At 41.9% G+C, this 16,698-nt stretch overlaps 1 protein-coding gene across 6 annotated transcripts in view; it reads left to right on the top strand.

The window, feature by feature from the left end:
- Nucleotides 1-16,698, top strand: part of CLASP1 (cytoplasmic linker associated protein 1) — a 272,935-nt gene that overhangs the window by 15,418 nt on the left and 240,819 nt on the right. For 2 of the 6 annotated variants that reach the window (XM_032638587.1, XM_032638588.1), the window contains one exon: nt 9,172-9,210. The exons of 3 other annotated variants lie outside the window; for them this stretch is intronic. The gene's annotated coding sequence lies outside the window, so the exon portion shown is untranslated. Of the gene's footprint in view, nt 1-9,171; nt 9,211-10,464; nt 10,512-16,698 lie in introns of those variants that run through there. One more of the 6 variants, XM_032638590.1, reaches the window with a different exon arrangement.

Below are 16,698 nucleotides of genomic sequence, written 5' to 3'. Positions count from 1 at the left end.
TTTTTGATTGGGTTGTTTGTTTTTTTATTATTGTAAGAGCTGTTTGTCTATTTTGGATATTAACCCCTTTTCGGTAGTATTGTTTGCAGATATTTCCTCGCATTCTGTAGGTTGTCTTTTCATTTTGTTTATGGTTTCCTTTGCTGTGTAAAAGCTCGTAAGTTTGATTAGGTCCCATTTGTTTATTTTTGTTTTTATTTCTGTTGTCTTGGAAGCCTGACCTAAGAAAACATTGCTACGATTTATGTCAGAAAACGTTTTGCCATGTTCTCTTCTAGGAGTTTTATGATGTCATGTCTTATATTTAAGTCTCTAATCCGTTTTTAGTTTGTATGTATGGTGTGAGGGAGTGTTCAAACTTCATTGATTTACATGCGGCTCTCCAGCTTTCCCAGCACCACTTGCTGAAGAGACTGTCTTTTCTCCATTGTATATTCTTACCTCTTTTGTCGAAGATTAATTAACTATAGGTGTGTGGGTTTATTTCTGGGTTTAACATGTATTTGTAAAAATTATATAAATAGTACATTTTCATTGTAGAAAATAGAGTGTTAATGCTTTGGTATGTTTCTTTCCATACTTTTTCTATGTACCAAGAATATAAGTGACTACTTTTTATTTTAACAAAAAGGACATCAGAAACATGGAGTTTTCTAGTTTGCTTTTTTCGCTAAACTGATTGTAGATATTTTTCCAGGGCAATAAGAACACATTTTTACTTTGGTTTTCAATGATTGAGTGGTATGCTACTGTTTGGATGTACTGTAATTTTCCGATTTTCCTGTTCTTGAACATTTATTTTCATTAAAAAGTCTTCTTCACGAACAGCTGCAGTGAACAACTTGATATATACATTTTAGAATAGTTAACAAATTATTTCCTTAGATGAATTCTTAGATTTGGACCTGTTGGATCAAGACAACCTTATTGATAGAGGTTTCCAAATTGCCCTAGATAGTTATGAATTTTATTCTCATCAGCAGTGTATTAAAATGTATTTGATTATATTCAATTACATTCTTTTTTAAAAAATTAATTAATTAATTTTTGGCTGCATTGGGTTTTCGTCGCTGCACACGGGCTTTCTCTAGTTGCGGCGAGCGGGGGCTGCTCTTCGTTGCAGTGCATGGGCTTCTCATTGCGGTGACTTCTCGTTGCGGAGCACAGGCTCTAGGTGCGTGGGCTTCAGTAGTTGTGGCACGTGGGCTCAGTAGTTGTGGCTTTAGAGTGCAGGCTCAGTAGTTGTGGCGCACGGGCTTAGTTGCTCCGTGGCATGTGGGATCTTCCTAGACCAGGGCTCGAAACTGTGCCTCTGCATTGGCAGGTAGATCCTTAACCACTGCGCCACCAGGGAAGTCCTCAATTACATTCTTAAGTGATTTTTTTTGTTTAAATGTAGGACTATAGTTAGGTTTTCAGGCATTTTAAAGAAAACATGTTAGTGATGAGCAGGAATAAGTCAGTGTTGGAAAAATATTGAGGTAGTCACAACTCAGTTTGGAAATCGAGCATCTGTATGTACAGTTCAGTACATACTAATGTAGGCAAGGCACAGATCTCTTTTTGTGCTTTTCTTTTGGATTTTTTTTCCCTGAATCCATAAAATATGAATGTAAAAAGGTTATTGTAGTAGTAGCAGTGTTCTGTTATAGTTGATCTGAGAAATATAGCAAAATTTCCCTAGTTGTTACGTGTGAGCTTAGTAGAGTACAGATTTAAAGTCTATATGCTTGAAATCTGGTTGAATGGTGGGTGGGTAGGAAGCCGTATGTGAAGTTGTGTTTTCAGTGTTTCCAGTCCATCAGATTCTGCGTCTTCAGTCTGAATCTTTCTGGAGCAAGGAATAGAAGCAAGGGAAACGATTTGGGCGTGAGAGACAGTAGCAGAGCATGTGTTTTCATGGCAGTGCCTGCCTAAGACAGAGCTTTACCCAGGGGTGACCTTATGTTTATTTCATCGTTGTAGTCTTTCCTTTTTCTCTGTCTACTAAGGAGTCATCAGAAAAGTAGCTAATCTGCTAGGAAAGTACCTTGATGTACTGTTGGAATAGATCTTTCACTTGTCTTTCCCTCCCCAGTGGACCTGGAATTCATTGACAGATTGGCTGGCACATTAGGAATTTAAGGAACTTTAGGAAACTAGGACCAAGAGCCTATCTACATCATGTACATCTTTTCATTTTTTCCTCTTTTCATTTTGGCATAATTATAGATTCACAAGAAGAGGCAAAAATAGTACAGAGAGTTTCTCTTCACCATTCACCTAGTTTCCTCTAGTGGTTATATGTTACCCTTTTTCTTCTCTCTCTTTCCTACTTTTGATCAGCCCTTTGGCATCTGTGGGAAATACTGAGCTCTCTGAGCTAACGATTGCTGATTGCTCTCCTAGGTTTACTTCTGGGGGTGCATATGGTTCTTCCTCTTCCTTTGTTCCTTGTTTCTGGAACCCCTGCTTAGTATGTGTGCTGTGCCAGGACAGGTTGCTTCTCTCTGTTCAGGCTCTTCTGCTCTTATTTTGGGAACATTAAGTGTGGTGGATATATCCTTCCTGTGTAGGTCTTTTTCCTAAGTTATATATACTCAGGTCTAAAGTACTGAGACTTGTGTGTATTCTTGGTGAGAAGCAGCAGCTGTGACTTGGTGGAAATAGCCCTGGATTTGGAATTAGAAGCCCAGGTTCAAATACTGATTCTGTTTCATACTTGTTGTGTGACCCTGGAAGTTACTTTGCTTCTGAATCTGTGAAATAGGCATGACAGTAACGATCTTACAGAGGTTTTGTTGGGGAATAAAGAAGGTGGCATTTTTATAATCACGTAGTGCATTGGAAAGCGCTATTTCAAATGTGAAGTACCTATGCTTATTTTAAATTGCTGAAATGAAACCCAAGTTTTAAACCACTGCTGCAGTACTTCTTAGCTTGACTTCTTTATTCAGTAAAAGAGAAAAACTCTGTGCTTTTATATCCCAAGCTTCTTACACCTTCTGTCTTCACATTGAATAACCCGTACTTAATAAGGTTTTCTTTTTTTCCACTGGGTGTAACCCAGCTCCCTTGGGAAATTTGGGATAGCCATGTCAGCTGTCATGCTATCAAATGACATATCAAATGCTCTGCTCTCTTCTTATTTACCTAAGTCTGGAGATTTTATGTGTCAGAAACCTGTTAGAAAATCTTTCGTGTGGGTATATATGCTCTTTTCTGCTTACCTTTTTAGTAGGTTTCACTGTTAGAAACCAGCCCTTAATATGGTGCTAGAAACTGAGATTTTTATTTTTAAAGGGGAGACCTGATTTTTATTTATATACATGTATAAATATATATATGGAATAAGTAGTCAGTATAAAAGTGGGGGATAATATGAAAAATTTAAGATGTCCATAACTGGCAATTTTTTTCTTAAATGTGATCTAGTTGCAGATAGACTCTTTTAAATCATTAAGGGACAGATATCTATAGAACAGCACAGCCAATAACAGTGAATACACATTGTTCTCAAGGGCATGTGAAACATTCTCTAGGGTAGATTATATGTTATGCCATAAAACAAGACTCAATAAATTTAAAAGGATGGAAATGATTCAGAGTGTGCTCTGACCACAATGGAATGAAATTAGATACCAGTAACAGAGGGAAATTGGGAAATTCACAAATATGTGGAAATTAACCAACACACTCCTAAGTCACTAAGGGGTAAAAGAGGAAATCACAAGGAAAATTAGAAAATAGTCTGAGATGACTGAAAACAGAAACACAACATAACATGGTGGTAATGGTTGCACAGTAATGTGAATGTATTTAATGCCACTGAGCTGTACACTTAAAAGTGGTTAAAATAGTAAATTTTATGTATGTTTTTCCACAATTAAAAGAAGAACCCTGGCATTCATTCATTGTTCAACAATAAATATTTAGCAGCTATTATGCTCCATGCACAAAATTAAACAGCATACCATAACCTTGGGGATGCAGTAAAAGCAGTGCTCAGAGGGAAATTTATAGCTATAAATTCGTATATGAAAAAAGAAAGATCTTGAATCAGTAAATCTAAACTTCTATCTTTAGAAGCTGGTAAGAGAGCAAACTAATCCGAAAGCAAGCAGAAGGAAGAAAAAATAAATAGTAAATTAGAAATAAATGAAATAGAGAAAAAAGCAAAAATCAACAGATTAAAAATTGAAAAGATCAACAAAATTGACAAACCTTAAGCTAGTCAAGCTAGTCTGACCAAGAAAAACAAGGACAAAACTCAAATTAATAAAATCAGGTATGAAAGAGAGGACATTACTACTGACCTTACAGAAATAAAAAGGAATATGAGAGAATACTAGGAACAATTATATGCCAACAAATTAGACAACCTAGATAAAGTGTATGCATTCCTAGAATGACATTACTGAGATGACTCAAGAAAAAATAAAACATCTGAATAGTCCAATAGCAAGTAAAGAGATTTAATTAACAATCAAGAAACATCTCACAAGGGGACTTCCCTGGTGGCGCAGTGGTTGAGAGTCCGCCTGCCGATGCAGGGGACACGGGTTCGTGCCCCGGTCCGGAAAGATCCCACATGCCGCGGAGTGGCTGGGCCCGTGAGCCATGGCCGCTGAGCCTGCGCGACTGGAGCCTGTGCTCCGCAACGGGAGAGGCCACAACAGTGAGAGAGGCCTGCGTACCGCAAAAAAAAAAAAAAAAAGAAACATCTCACAAAGAGCTCCAACTCAGATGACTTCACGTTTGGTGATTCTACCAAATATACCAAATGCAAATTCTTTGCAAACTCTTTCAAAATAAAGAGGAGGCTGGGGTGCTTCCTGGTTCATCGTTTGAGGATGTTATTACTCTGTTAACCGAACCATACAAAGACATCATAGGAAAAGAAAATTACAGACCAGTATCCTTTATGAATATAGATGCAAAAAAAAAATCCTCAACAAAATACTGGCAAACTGAGTCCAGCACCAGATCAGAAGGATTATACATTATGACCAACTAGGATTTATCCTAGGAATGGGAATGCAAGGTTGGTTTAACAGCTGGAAATCAGTATAACCATAATAATAGTAAGGGACAAAAACCACATTATCTCAATAGCTGCAGGAAGAGCATTTTAGTTGGTAAAAACACCCAACAAACTAGGAATAGAAGGAAACTTCTCAATGTGGTAAAGGCCATTGATGAAAACCCACAGCAGCTGCCATACTTAGTGATAAAAAATTGAATTTTTCCCAAGATCAGGAACAGGACAAAGATGTCCTTTTATGTCACTTCTATTCAACATTGTACTGGAGCTTCTAGCTGGGGCAGTTAGGCAAGAAAATGAAATAAAAGGCATCTAGGTTGGAAAAGAAGTAAAACAATCTATTTGCAGATGATGTGATCTTGTATATAGAACGTCCTAAGGAATCCACTGTAAAACAATTAGAGCTGGGCTTCCCTGGTGGCACAGTGGTTGAGAATCTGCCTGCCAATGCAGGGGACACGGGTTCAAGCCCTGGTCTGGGGAGATCCCACATGCCGCAGAGCAATGAGGCCCGTGAGCCACAACTACTGAGCCTGCACATCTGGAGCCTGTGCTCTGCAGCAAGAGAGGCCGCGACAGTGAGAGGCCCGCGCACCGCGATGAAGAGTGGCCCCTGCTCGCTGCAACTAGAGAAAGCCCTCACACAGAAATGAAGACCCAACACACCCAAAAATAAATAAATTAATTAATTAAAAAAAATTAGAGCTAATAAGTTCAACTAGGTTTTAGGATACAAGATCAATATAAAAAAATCAGTTGTATTCCTATACACTGGCAATGAATAATCCAAAAATGAAACTAAGAAAACAATTCCATTCATAAAAGCATCAGTAAGAATAGAAAACTTAGAATAAAGTTAACGAAGAAGTGTAAAACTTACATTCTGAAACTATACAACATCACTGAAAGAAATTAAAGAACTAAATAAGTAGGAAGACATCCTATGTACTTGGATCGAATGACCTAGTATTAGTATTGTTAAGATGGCACTATTCCCCAAATTGATTCAACATACTCCCCATTAAAATCTCAGCTGTCTGTTCTGCAGAAGTTGACAAGCTGATCTTCATATTCATATGGAAATACAAGGGACCCTGAACAGTCAAAACAGTCTTGAAAACGAAGAACAAAGTTGGAGGACTTTAATAACTTACTACAAAGCTACAGTAATCAAGACAGTGTGGTACTGGCATAAAGGGTAGGGTGGACATACAGATCAGTGGAATAGAATGTAAGTCCAGAAATAAATCCTTACATTTGTAGTCAATTGATTTTCAACAAGAGTGCAAAGACAATTCAGTGAGGAATAGTCTTTTCAACAAATGGTGCTGGGACAAGTTGATATCCACATGCAAAAGAATGAATTTGGACCCTTTGCTCACTCATATATATAAATGAACTCAATCATAGACAAAAATGTAAGATCTGAAACAATAAAACTCTTAGAAGAAAACGTAGATGCAAATCTTCATGATCTTAGATTAGGCAGTAGTTTCTTTTCTTTCTTTTTTATTGTGGTAAAATGGGCAGTGGTTCCTTAGGTATGACATCTAAAACACAAGCAACAACAACAAAAAAATAGGCAAATTGGACTTTATTAAAATTTAGAACTTTATGTTTCAAGTGACACCATCAAGAAAATGAAAGCACACCCCACAGAATGAGAGAAGATATTTGCAAATCATTTATCTGGTAAAGAACTTTTATCCAGAGTATATAAAAACTCATACAATCAACAATAAAGACAACCCAATTAAAAACATAAGCAAAGAATTTGTTTTTTGTGTGTTTTTTGTTTTTTGGCTGCGCCACGTGGCATGTGGGATCTTAGTTCCCCGAACAGGGATTGAACCTGCACCCCCTGCATTGGAAGCACAGAGTCTTAACCACTGGTCTGCCAGGGAAGTCCTGCAAAGAATTTGATTAGACATTTCTCCAAAGAAGATGTCCAAATTGGCCAACAAGTCCATGAAAAGAAGCCCAACACCCAGAGTCGTTAGGGAAATGCCCATCAAAGCCACAGTGAGATGCCACTGCATACCCTCTAGGATGGCTATGATAAAAAAGATGGACCATAAGTATTGCTGAAGATGTAAAGAAATTGGAACCCTCATATACTGCTGTGGGAATATAAAATGGTGTAGCCACTTTGCAAAGCAGTTTGGCAGTTCTTCAAAACCCTAAACATAGTTATATCCTGTATTCTAGTTAACACTCCGATTTGTATATCAAAGAAAATTGGAAACCTGCCCACACAAAACTTGTTCAGGAATGTTTATAGCATTATTCATACTAGCCAAAAAGTAGCAACATTCCAAATATCCATCAGCGGATAACTGTATGAACAAACTGTGGTACAGCTATTCAATGGAATATTATTCAGCCATAAAAAGGAATGAAATACTGATCCATGCTATGAGATGGATAAACCTTGAAGACAGTATGCTAAGTGAAAGAAGCCAGATGTGAAAGACACATATTTCATGACACCATTTATATGAAGTGTCCAGAGTAGGCAGATCCATTCCATCAGAAAGTAGATTATTGGTTTTCATGGGTTTGGGAGAGGGGGTTGGAGAGTGACTGCTAAAGGATGAGAGGGGTTTCATTTTGGGGTGATAAAAATGTTCTGGAATTAAGTAGCGGTGATGGGTGCACAACTTTGTGAACATATTTAAAATCGCTGAATTCTATACACTTTTTAATTTTTTAACATCTTTATTGGAGTATAATTGCTTTACAATGGTGTGTTAGTTTCTGCTGTATAACAAAGTGAATCAGCTATACGTATACATATGTCCCCATATCCCCTTGCTCTTGCGTCTCCCTCCCACCCTCCCTATCCCACCCCTCTAGGTGGTCACAAAGCACCGAGCTGATCTCCCTGTGCTATGCGGCTGCTTCCCACGAGCTATTTTACATTTGGAAGTGTATATATGTCCATGCCACTCTATCACTTTGTCCCAGCTTACCCTTCCCCCTCCCCGTGTCCTCAAGTCTCTCTACGTCTGCATCTGAACCTAGGGGCAGTACGTACACTTTAAAAGGGAGAATTTATTGATATGTGATATATTTACTAAAAATCACTAAGGAGTCATTCAAGTTTAAGGATCTGTTTTCCATTGGTATAGTAAACAAATGGAAAAAAAAGCTGGTCACGGCTATGAAACTGTAAATGAAGCTCTCTGAAAAATACAACAGAAGTAAATGTTTCTAGCCTGAGTGGAAATTTAGGTCCCCTCTTTCTAGAGGAGCCAGCATATTGGTTAGTGTCTGTGATGAGCCTTCTTTCTCCAATAAGCTGGCTCCCTGCTGAGGTCTCCTGTTTTTACGTAAGACCGTTCCTTGGGAATCTATAATCTATATTATTACTATTCTTTCCTGTCTGGGGTAACTGCCTTGGAAATGTAACAGCTTGGTATGCTGATGTTGACATCCATCTTGTGTATATCATTAGGAGAAGAAAAGTCAGCAGTCAATAGGGAGGTGTCTTTGTTGTCAGTTAGTTTTGGTTTCACAGTTCTTTTATATATATATATTTTTTTTTTTTTTTTTTTTTTGCGGTACGCGGGCCTCCCACTGTTGTGGCCTCTCCCGTTGTGGAGCACAGGCTCCGGACGCGCAGGCTCAGCGGCCATGGCTCACGGGCCCAGCCGCTCCGCGGCATGTGGGATCTTCCCGGACCGGGGCACGAACCCGCGTCCCCTGCATTGGCAGGCGGACTCTCAACCACTGCGCCACCGCGGAAGCCCTATATATATATTTTTTTTTTAACATTTTATTTATTTATTTTTGGCTGTGTTGGGTCTTCGTTTCTGTGCGAGGGCTTTCTCTAATTGCGGCGAGAGGGGGCCACTCTTCATCGCGGTGCGCGTGCCTCTCACTATCGTGGCCTCTCTTGTTGCGGAGCACAGGCTCCAGACGCGCAGGCCCAGTAGTTGCGGCTCACGGGGCTAGTTGCTCCACGGCATGTGGTATCCTCCCAGACCAGGGCTTGAACCTCTGTTACCTGCATTAGCAGGCAGATTCTCAACCACTGCGCCACCAGGGAAGCCCCGGTTTCACACTTCTTGAATGAATAAGATGAATGTTATTAAATAACTGCTTTTCTCTTTTAAGGCTTTTAAAAATGTCTCTTTTCTTCTTAGAAAATATGAAGAGTAGAGGAAATTATTAAGAAGTAGGAGGTAAGCTCTCAAACCTATTACTCAGAAGCTACCTATTAATCTTTTACATACTCTATTTTTGTTCTTTTCTGTAATTCTTTTCACATGTGGGCTATATCATACTATATGTATATAAATGTCATACATTGTATATGCTATATGTGTAACTATGTATATGCAGTTTAATGCAGTTTCACATCCTTATTTGTTTAGTTAATTACTAATTTTATTGCAGGTATTTTATGTATTTTTTTTTCCCACATAGACTTAAGCTTTACAATTCTTTTGAAGAAGTTAAAAAGTGTTTTGGATTTTTAAAAGTTGCAGACAATTTTAAACTCATAGAGAAGTGAAGAGAATGGTGTAACAAATTCTCGTGTACCTATCAACATGCGTCAGCAGTTTTCAGTGTATGTCCGTGTTGTTCCATCTTTGAGGAGTAGAATAAAAATAGAAGCAATTCTTCTTATTATAAACCTGCCATAGGAGAAGCAAAAATAAAATTAAAACTATGTTCTACTTTTATAGTTCACAAAGAAAAAAATATTTAAAATATCTGAAAGATTTTTAAGGAATTGCTTCATTAAAATGCTAGTGAAGGCAAGTCGTAACCATTATGAATGAATAACTTATCTGGCACTTGTGCAGTGTATTTATTTTCTCCTATTATTTTTTTATAGTATGTATACAGTAATATGGAGCTGTATTTTTTTATAGTATGTATACAGTAATATGGAGCTGCTTTTTTTTTTTTGGTACTTATTTGTGTTTTCCATTGTGTAGTTTTCTACCACATAATTTGTGGAAGTTACTAATCCACCAATTCCATCTTTTTGGGAATTTAAGTCTTTCTTCTTATTTTACACTTCACTGATAGTTATACATTATATTCCATAATACTGAAAGGGAGATTTTCCTCCATTATGAAATGGTAATGCCTGGTTTTTGAATAATACTTTTCTCTTTGTAATTATAAAAGTAACATATTTTCTATATTCATCATAGAAAAAATTTAGAAAATACGGAAAAGTACAAAGAAAAATATGTAATCTTAGTACCAGAAATTAACCAATGTTAATGATTTATTTCTATTCATATGACCTGAACTTTTCATATAGTGAACTTTCTTCTGTTACTCACTTTTGGGCATTTACATCGTACATTATGGTTGTTTTTTTTGTCATGACTTCACTGTAGTTAATTATTATTCACACTGGGGCGAATGATAGAGAGAAGAGGGAGTTCAACTGATTTTTTTTCCCCTATTGCAGAATATTCTTATGATAACTTGAGGAACTGCAGATTTTAATGCTCTCTCCAAGGTAAATAATTGTATGCCCACCCGAAGTCTCGTGATTCTGCATTTCAAAGATGACAATGTACAGAGCTCCCTGGAGACCACAGCACTGTTGGCCTTTGGTGCTGGAAGTTGACTGCTGGGCCTTGTCTGTGCTCATTCTTTTTGGTCTGAGCCAGACTTTCTGAGAATAAGAACTCTTTTAAAAAAAAAAATTTATTTATTTGTTTATTTGTCTGTGTTAGGTCTTAGTTGTGGCACGAGGGATCTTCGTTGTGGCGTGCAGGATCTTTCGTTGCGGTGCACAGGCTTCTTTCTAGCTGTGGCATGCAGGCTCTAGAATGCACGGGCTTAGTGTTTATGGCCCACAGGCTCTCTGGTTGTGGCGCATGGGCTGTAGAGCACACAGGCTTAGTTGCCCCGTGGCATGTGGGATCTTAGTTCCCTGACCAGGGATCGAACCCGCATCCCCTGCATTGGAAGGCGGATTCTTAACCACTGGACCACCAGGGAAGTCCCAAGAACTCTTTTTAGTGTTCAGCATCACAGGGCTCTATGTAAGTGGAATTTCTGGTATCTGTTAATTGAGAAAAATTTTCAAACTCAAAATAAGAATTTAGAAATACTTTTTACATTATTTTTGCATTTAAAGATTCATAACTGCATTGCATGAGTATGAAAATATGCCTAGGAATACTTAGGTCATGGATAATGCATGACTTGTGTCTGCACTAATTCTCAGACAGACTTTTTAAATAAATAATTAATTAACTTTTGGCTGTGTTGGGTCTTCGTTGCTGTGCGTGGAATTTCTCTAGTTGCAGCAAACGGGGGCTACTCTTCGTTGCAGCACGCGGGCTTCTCATTGCAGTGGCTTCTCTTGTTGGGGAGCACAGGCTCTAGGTGCATGCGCTTCAGTAGTTGTGGTGCATGGGCTTAGTTGCTCCGCGGCATGCAGGATCTTCCTGGACCAGGGCTCAAACCCGTGTCCCCTGCACTGGCAGGCAGATTCTTAACCACTGCGCCACCAGGGAAGTCCCTCTCAGACAGCCTTTAATCACTCCACCCTCTCACCTCAGGGGCAGGGGTCAATAGTGTTTGCAGGTTGGGAACCAGTGCTCTGGCCTTTCCAAATGGCTTGTTTTCCCTTGAGCAGGCCATAGTCTGTTCTTTTTTGTGTTTTGTCCATATGTATTTGCACATTCCTTTTATCTGAAATGCTTTTTTGCATTTTTCCTATCCCCGCATTCCTCCCACTCCCCAAGAAGGAATTGAACTCTACTAATGACTGCCGAGGACTGTTTTCTTCTGATTTTCAACTCAAGCAAACTTCATTCATTCAAAAGCTATTTCTCGAGTGCCATGTTTGTACAAGGCATGGCTGTAGGCATTAGGTGAACAAGATAAGCAAGGTCCCCTCTTTCATAAGACTGACAGTCCTGTGGGAAAGTCAGACAGCAAATAGGTAAACATGCGATAAATTACAACTTGTCATAAATGCTTTGAAGAGAACAGGATGCAGTGACAAGGGACCGACCCCCTAGAGTGGTCTTTAAAGGGCTTGCTGAGGAGGTGACATTGAAGCTGAAGTGACAGCCAGGCCAGCCCAGGCATAAGGAGAATGTTTCAGGCATTAGGAACAGCAAGAGATAAGGCCCCGAAGTGGTAAAGAGTTTGGCACCGAAAAGAGGCCCGTGCCTGTGACTGGTGTTCAGAGATATTTGGCTCGGACATTCAAATTTGGGAGGCATCAGTTTTATAGGCATTTAAAAAATTCATGGAAATGCATGCTTATTATTTGGGGGTGAGCTTTGGGAGAGGAGCAGAGATGGTTAAAGAAACTTGAGGAGGTGCAGCCAGAGAAGTAGCAGGAAGGCATGCTCATTTGTGGGAAATTTTGGGGATGGAAGGAGAGGTCAGTTTTGGGATGCCTCCGAGAGGCGGGGTTAGTGAAGTAGGTCTGCCAGCAGGGCTGTCACTCGTGCTCCTGACCAGGCGGCTGCAGTGGACGGGTGGCAGGGGGCCCGAGGGGGGGCCGCAGGGTGAACAGGGAGTGCCTCCGTGCAGCTTGCGGGTGTAGACAGCTGCTTACAGGGGCTCCGCCGTCCCTGGTGTTGCTGATGGAAGGCATGTGAGCTCCAGGGGCCTTGAGGAAGTGTCTCAGCTGCCGGGAGTGAGCCAACAGAGGGGAGCTTGCAGGTAGATGCTGGAGAGCAGGCAGCTGAACAGGTGGAGGGGGCTGCCCCGGGTCGCTGGTGACTGTCCCAGTTGTCTCATCTTGCCTACTTTACTGAGCGAGCAGCAGGTGAGCCTTTCAGGAGGGAGCGGCAGGGTTGGGTAGACGGGCGTCTGCGGAGAAGCCGGGAAAGCTCTTTGAGAGAGAGGCAAGCAGAGTTGCCAGAGAACGTGAGCTGGAAGGCTGCTGGTGGCGAAGGGCTTTCTGAAGTTTGAGATCAGTTTAAAACCAGCCTGGTTGGGTATGTGTGTCTTCTCTTCCGCACGGTCAGCCCTGCAGGCCTGAGAAGGCAGCCGCTTCAGTGTGTCTGGTCCACCCAGGGTTTGGGATTACTAGGCAATGACTCCCGAGGGAGAGACAGTGGAGGGTAGCTCCATGCTGTTGACACCTCCGTGGAATTTAATGCAGACTCAAAGGAAGGTGAGACTGGGAAGGAGTTTATGGAATCGACGAGGTTGAGGCAATGCACTTGAACAAAAGAGCTGGAGGGATGGGCAGTTGTGGTGGGAAAGGAGGATGGCATGGCAGGGAACTGAGGACCAGGCCAGGAGGGCTTGCTGGGGCCTAGAACAGAAGGCTGAAAGGAGGAGGTGTTGTCAGCCGAGGGGTGGTGAAGCCGCTACAGGAGATGAGAGGAGCTGGGGAAGGAGGCAGAGAGGCCAGAGGCCGCGGTGGGTGAGGAGTGACTGGGGGAGTGACGCGTGAAAGCTGGAGGGGGGGCGGGTGCTGCATCTGCCTGGTGTGCGTGGCAGGGGCCCATCCTGAAGTGCCCTGCTGAATTCCCTCAGGCAGCCGCTTCTCCTTTCTCTGCCACTGTAGCACCATGTACAGGCCCCCGGCTTAGGGCCTGTCCCTGTACCGCCACCACCGCCTGCTTTTCTGTCTCGTCCTTCTTCCAGGCAATGACCTCCTTGAGGGCCTTGACCAAGTCTTACCTTTTGTGCTTTCCAGGAATTAGCCTGGGGCACTCGTCACACCGCTGGCCCAGGGTCTGTTCACTGAGTGACTGTGTGGCTACCAGTGAGTGGGCTGTGGGATGTCCAAGGAGGAGAGAGAATCACTGCTGGCGGGGCCCGGCCGGGCGTCTTTAAAGGTTCACACCGTATCGTAATTATACAAATGATGATAAGGCAGAAAAATTGTCTTTTTGATAGAAACAGCTGCTTTTGCCTACTGTGGATTGGTTCTGCTCGTTTCTAGTTTTCGGGGTTGGCTTGTCATTATGATGCCTGCTTTCTACATATTTTCCAGGGAAATTTTTGATGTGCTTATTGATTCACTGGTGCTCGTAATTTAAATTGTACTACTTGATGCTGTGATATGGAATATTATTTTATTGAAGCTTCCTGAGTGCTTTGTAATTTGATTTCTTGTTTCTTAATCTGCTACTTCTCATGCCCCATATAACTTTAACATTTTCATGTTTGAGTTATTAAGTACCCACACTTTGAACTTTCAGTGAGGCAGTGGTATATAGTATTGTACTATAACAAAAATAATTCTAACTCTGGGGCTAGGCAGATCTGATTTTCAATTACCACCCGACAGTTATTAGCTTTAAAATCTTGGGCAGGGTTGTCGTTGTTGGTTTTTTTTTTTGCGGTACACGGGCCTCTCACTGCTGTGGCCTCTCCCGTTGCAGAGCACAGGCTCCGGACGTGCAGGCTCAGTGGCCATGGCTCACGGGCCCAGCCGCTCCGTGCGGCATGTAGGATCTTCCCGGACAGGGGCACAAACCCGTGTCCCCTGCGTCGGCAGGCGGACTCTCAACCACTGCGCCACCAGGGAAGTCCCTGTTTTTTTTAAAAATTTTTTTAGCCTAACCTTTCTAAGCTTCATTTCTTTATCTTCAAAGTGGGAGTAATGGGAATGCCCTGGCGGTCCAATGGTTAGGACTCAGCACATTCACTGTCTGGGTTCAATCCCTGGTCGGGGAACTAAGATCCCGCAAGCTGCACGGCCAAAAAAAAAAAAAAAGTGGGAGTAATAATGCTTGCCCATCTCAGAGGTATCTCACTGTCTCTGTTGCCACACTTCTTCCCTCAACCGTTCACAAGTTTCCACATCCCTCACTTGCTTAGGCTTTTTCCCCCAATTAAGTGCCATAACTGATGTAGGACGTCCTGTCCATGTTTCGAGACAAAGCTTAGACTGAGCCTTGTCTGACTGGTTTTGACTTCGTCATTCCAGGCCTTCTTGATCCATCCCTTCTGTAAACAACCACAGTACTTATTCATAGCCCTTATTTGGCAGGTGCGGCATTCTATCTGTGAAGTCTGCTAACTGTACATCCTGTGTTTGTGGGTTTTTTTTTTTTTTTACTATTTATTTGTGTATTTGGCTGCACTGGATCTTAGTTGTGGCATGCAAGATCTTCGTTGTGGCACACGGGACCTTTTAGTTGTGGCATGTGGGATCTAGTTCCCCGACCAGGGATGGAACCTGGGCACCCTGCATTGGGAGCGTGGAGTCTAACCCACTGGACCACCAGGGAAGTCCCTGTGTTTGTGCTGAATTCTCACATTGACAAGCTTTTTGTGAGTACGTATCTCTTGTTCTCTCCAAGTAAGTTGGAAGCGTTTTCAAGTCAAGTCATAGATTATAGTTATTTCTTTTGTATCTTCTGTAATGAGATGTGATATATGATAAATTGATGGTTAAATAAAAGTAATCAAGATAATGGGCAAACAGAGAAGACAAATGTATTTACCCCATCCATGTAGTCATTCTACAGATACCCACTACATACATGACTACATATATGTTAGATCGAAGCACATGGCTGCAATATTTTGTGGCTCCTTTTAACTGGTAGAGTCCATTTGCTCATATTTTTGTTCTGATCTGACCTTGTGACTTGCTTTGACCCATAGAATGTTACAGAAGTGATTTGCACGTTCTGTGTCCTGGGCCTTGAGAGGCCTGGCCACTTCCCTTCGCCATCTTGGAATGTTCCAACCACGTATAATGAACTGCAGACTATATTACTGAGTGGTTAGAGGTCACGTGTGGCAAGAGGTCCAGCCAACAGCCAGCATCAGTGCCTCGGACATGTGGGTGATGCCGCTGTAGACTCTTCAGCTGAGTCAGGCTGGCAGATGACAGCAGCTGCCTGAGTGATCCCAGGCAAGATTAGCAGAAGGACCTGCCAGCTGAGCCCAGCCAGTCTATATACATTTAGGAGAAATACTAACTCATTGCTGTTTTCAGTCACGAGTGAAAATGGTCCTACCTTGAACTTCTCTTATGGAGAAGCCTGTAGTAGACGCAGAAGATCAGAGTTCACAGCTGGTTCTGTTCTCTGCCCCTGTCCTCGGCACTCGTCTATGGTTGTGGCCCAAGTGCCACAGAGTAGGGACCGTAAGTAAGGGATCTATTTTTTATTATTTATTTATTTTAATGTAAAGTACTTTTTATCTTATTTTTGGCCACGCCACGTGGCATGTGGCATCTTATTTCCCTGACCAGGGATCCAACCCGGGCCCCCTGCCTGGGAAGCGCAGAGTCTTAACCACTGGACCTCCAGGGAAGTCCTGGAGCTATTTTTAAAAAATGCCCTGTGCAGGGCTTCCCTGGTGGCACAGTGGTTGAGAGTCCGCCTGCCAATGCAGGGGACACGGGTTCGTGCCCCGGTCTGGGAAGATCCCACGTGCCATGGAGCGGCTGGGCCCGTGAGCCATGGCCGCTGAGCCTGCGCGTCCGGAACCTGGGCTCCGCAACGGGAGAGGCCACAGCAGTGAGAGGCCCGCGTACCGCAAAACAGAAAACAAACAAACAAAAATGCCCTGTGCAAGCCCTTCCCACCTTTAATCTTACTTAATGAATGTGGAGCCAGTGTTCTTCCCATTGCCACTCAGGAAGTGGCAGAGTCAAGACTGGAGGCTGTCTCACATGTGTACATTACATCAGGCTGTCCTGCTGTGTGTTTCTTCATTCTTGCTGAACCTGGTATTTTTTAACTTTTTCCTGTTGGCCT

This window comes from Phocoena sinus, chromosome 7, assembly GCF_008692025.1.
Source record: "Phocoena sinus isolate mPhoSin1 chromosome 7, mPhoSin1.pri, whole genome shotgun sequence".
NCBI lineage: Eukaryota > Metazoa > Chordata > Mammalia > Artiodactyla > Phocoenidae > Phocoena > Phocoena sinus.
The sequence above is the reverse complement of the archived record's forward strand: the minus strand, read 5'-3'. Positions and strand labels throughout refer to the sequence as shown.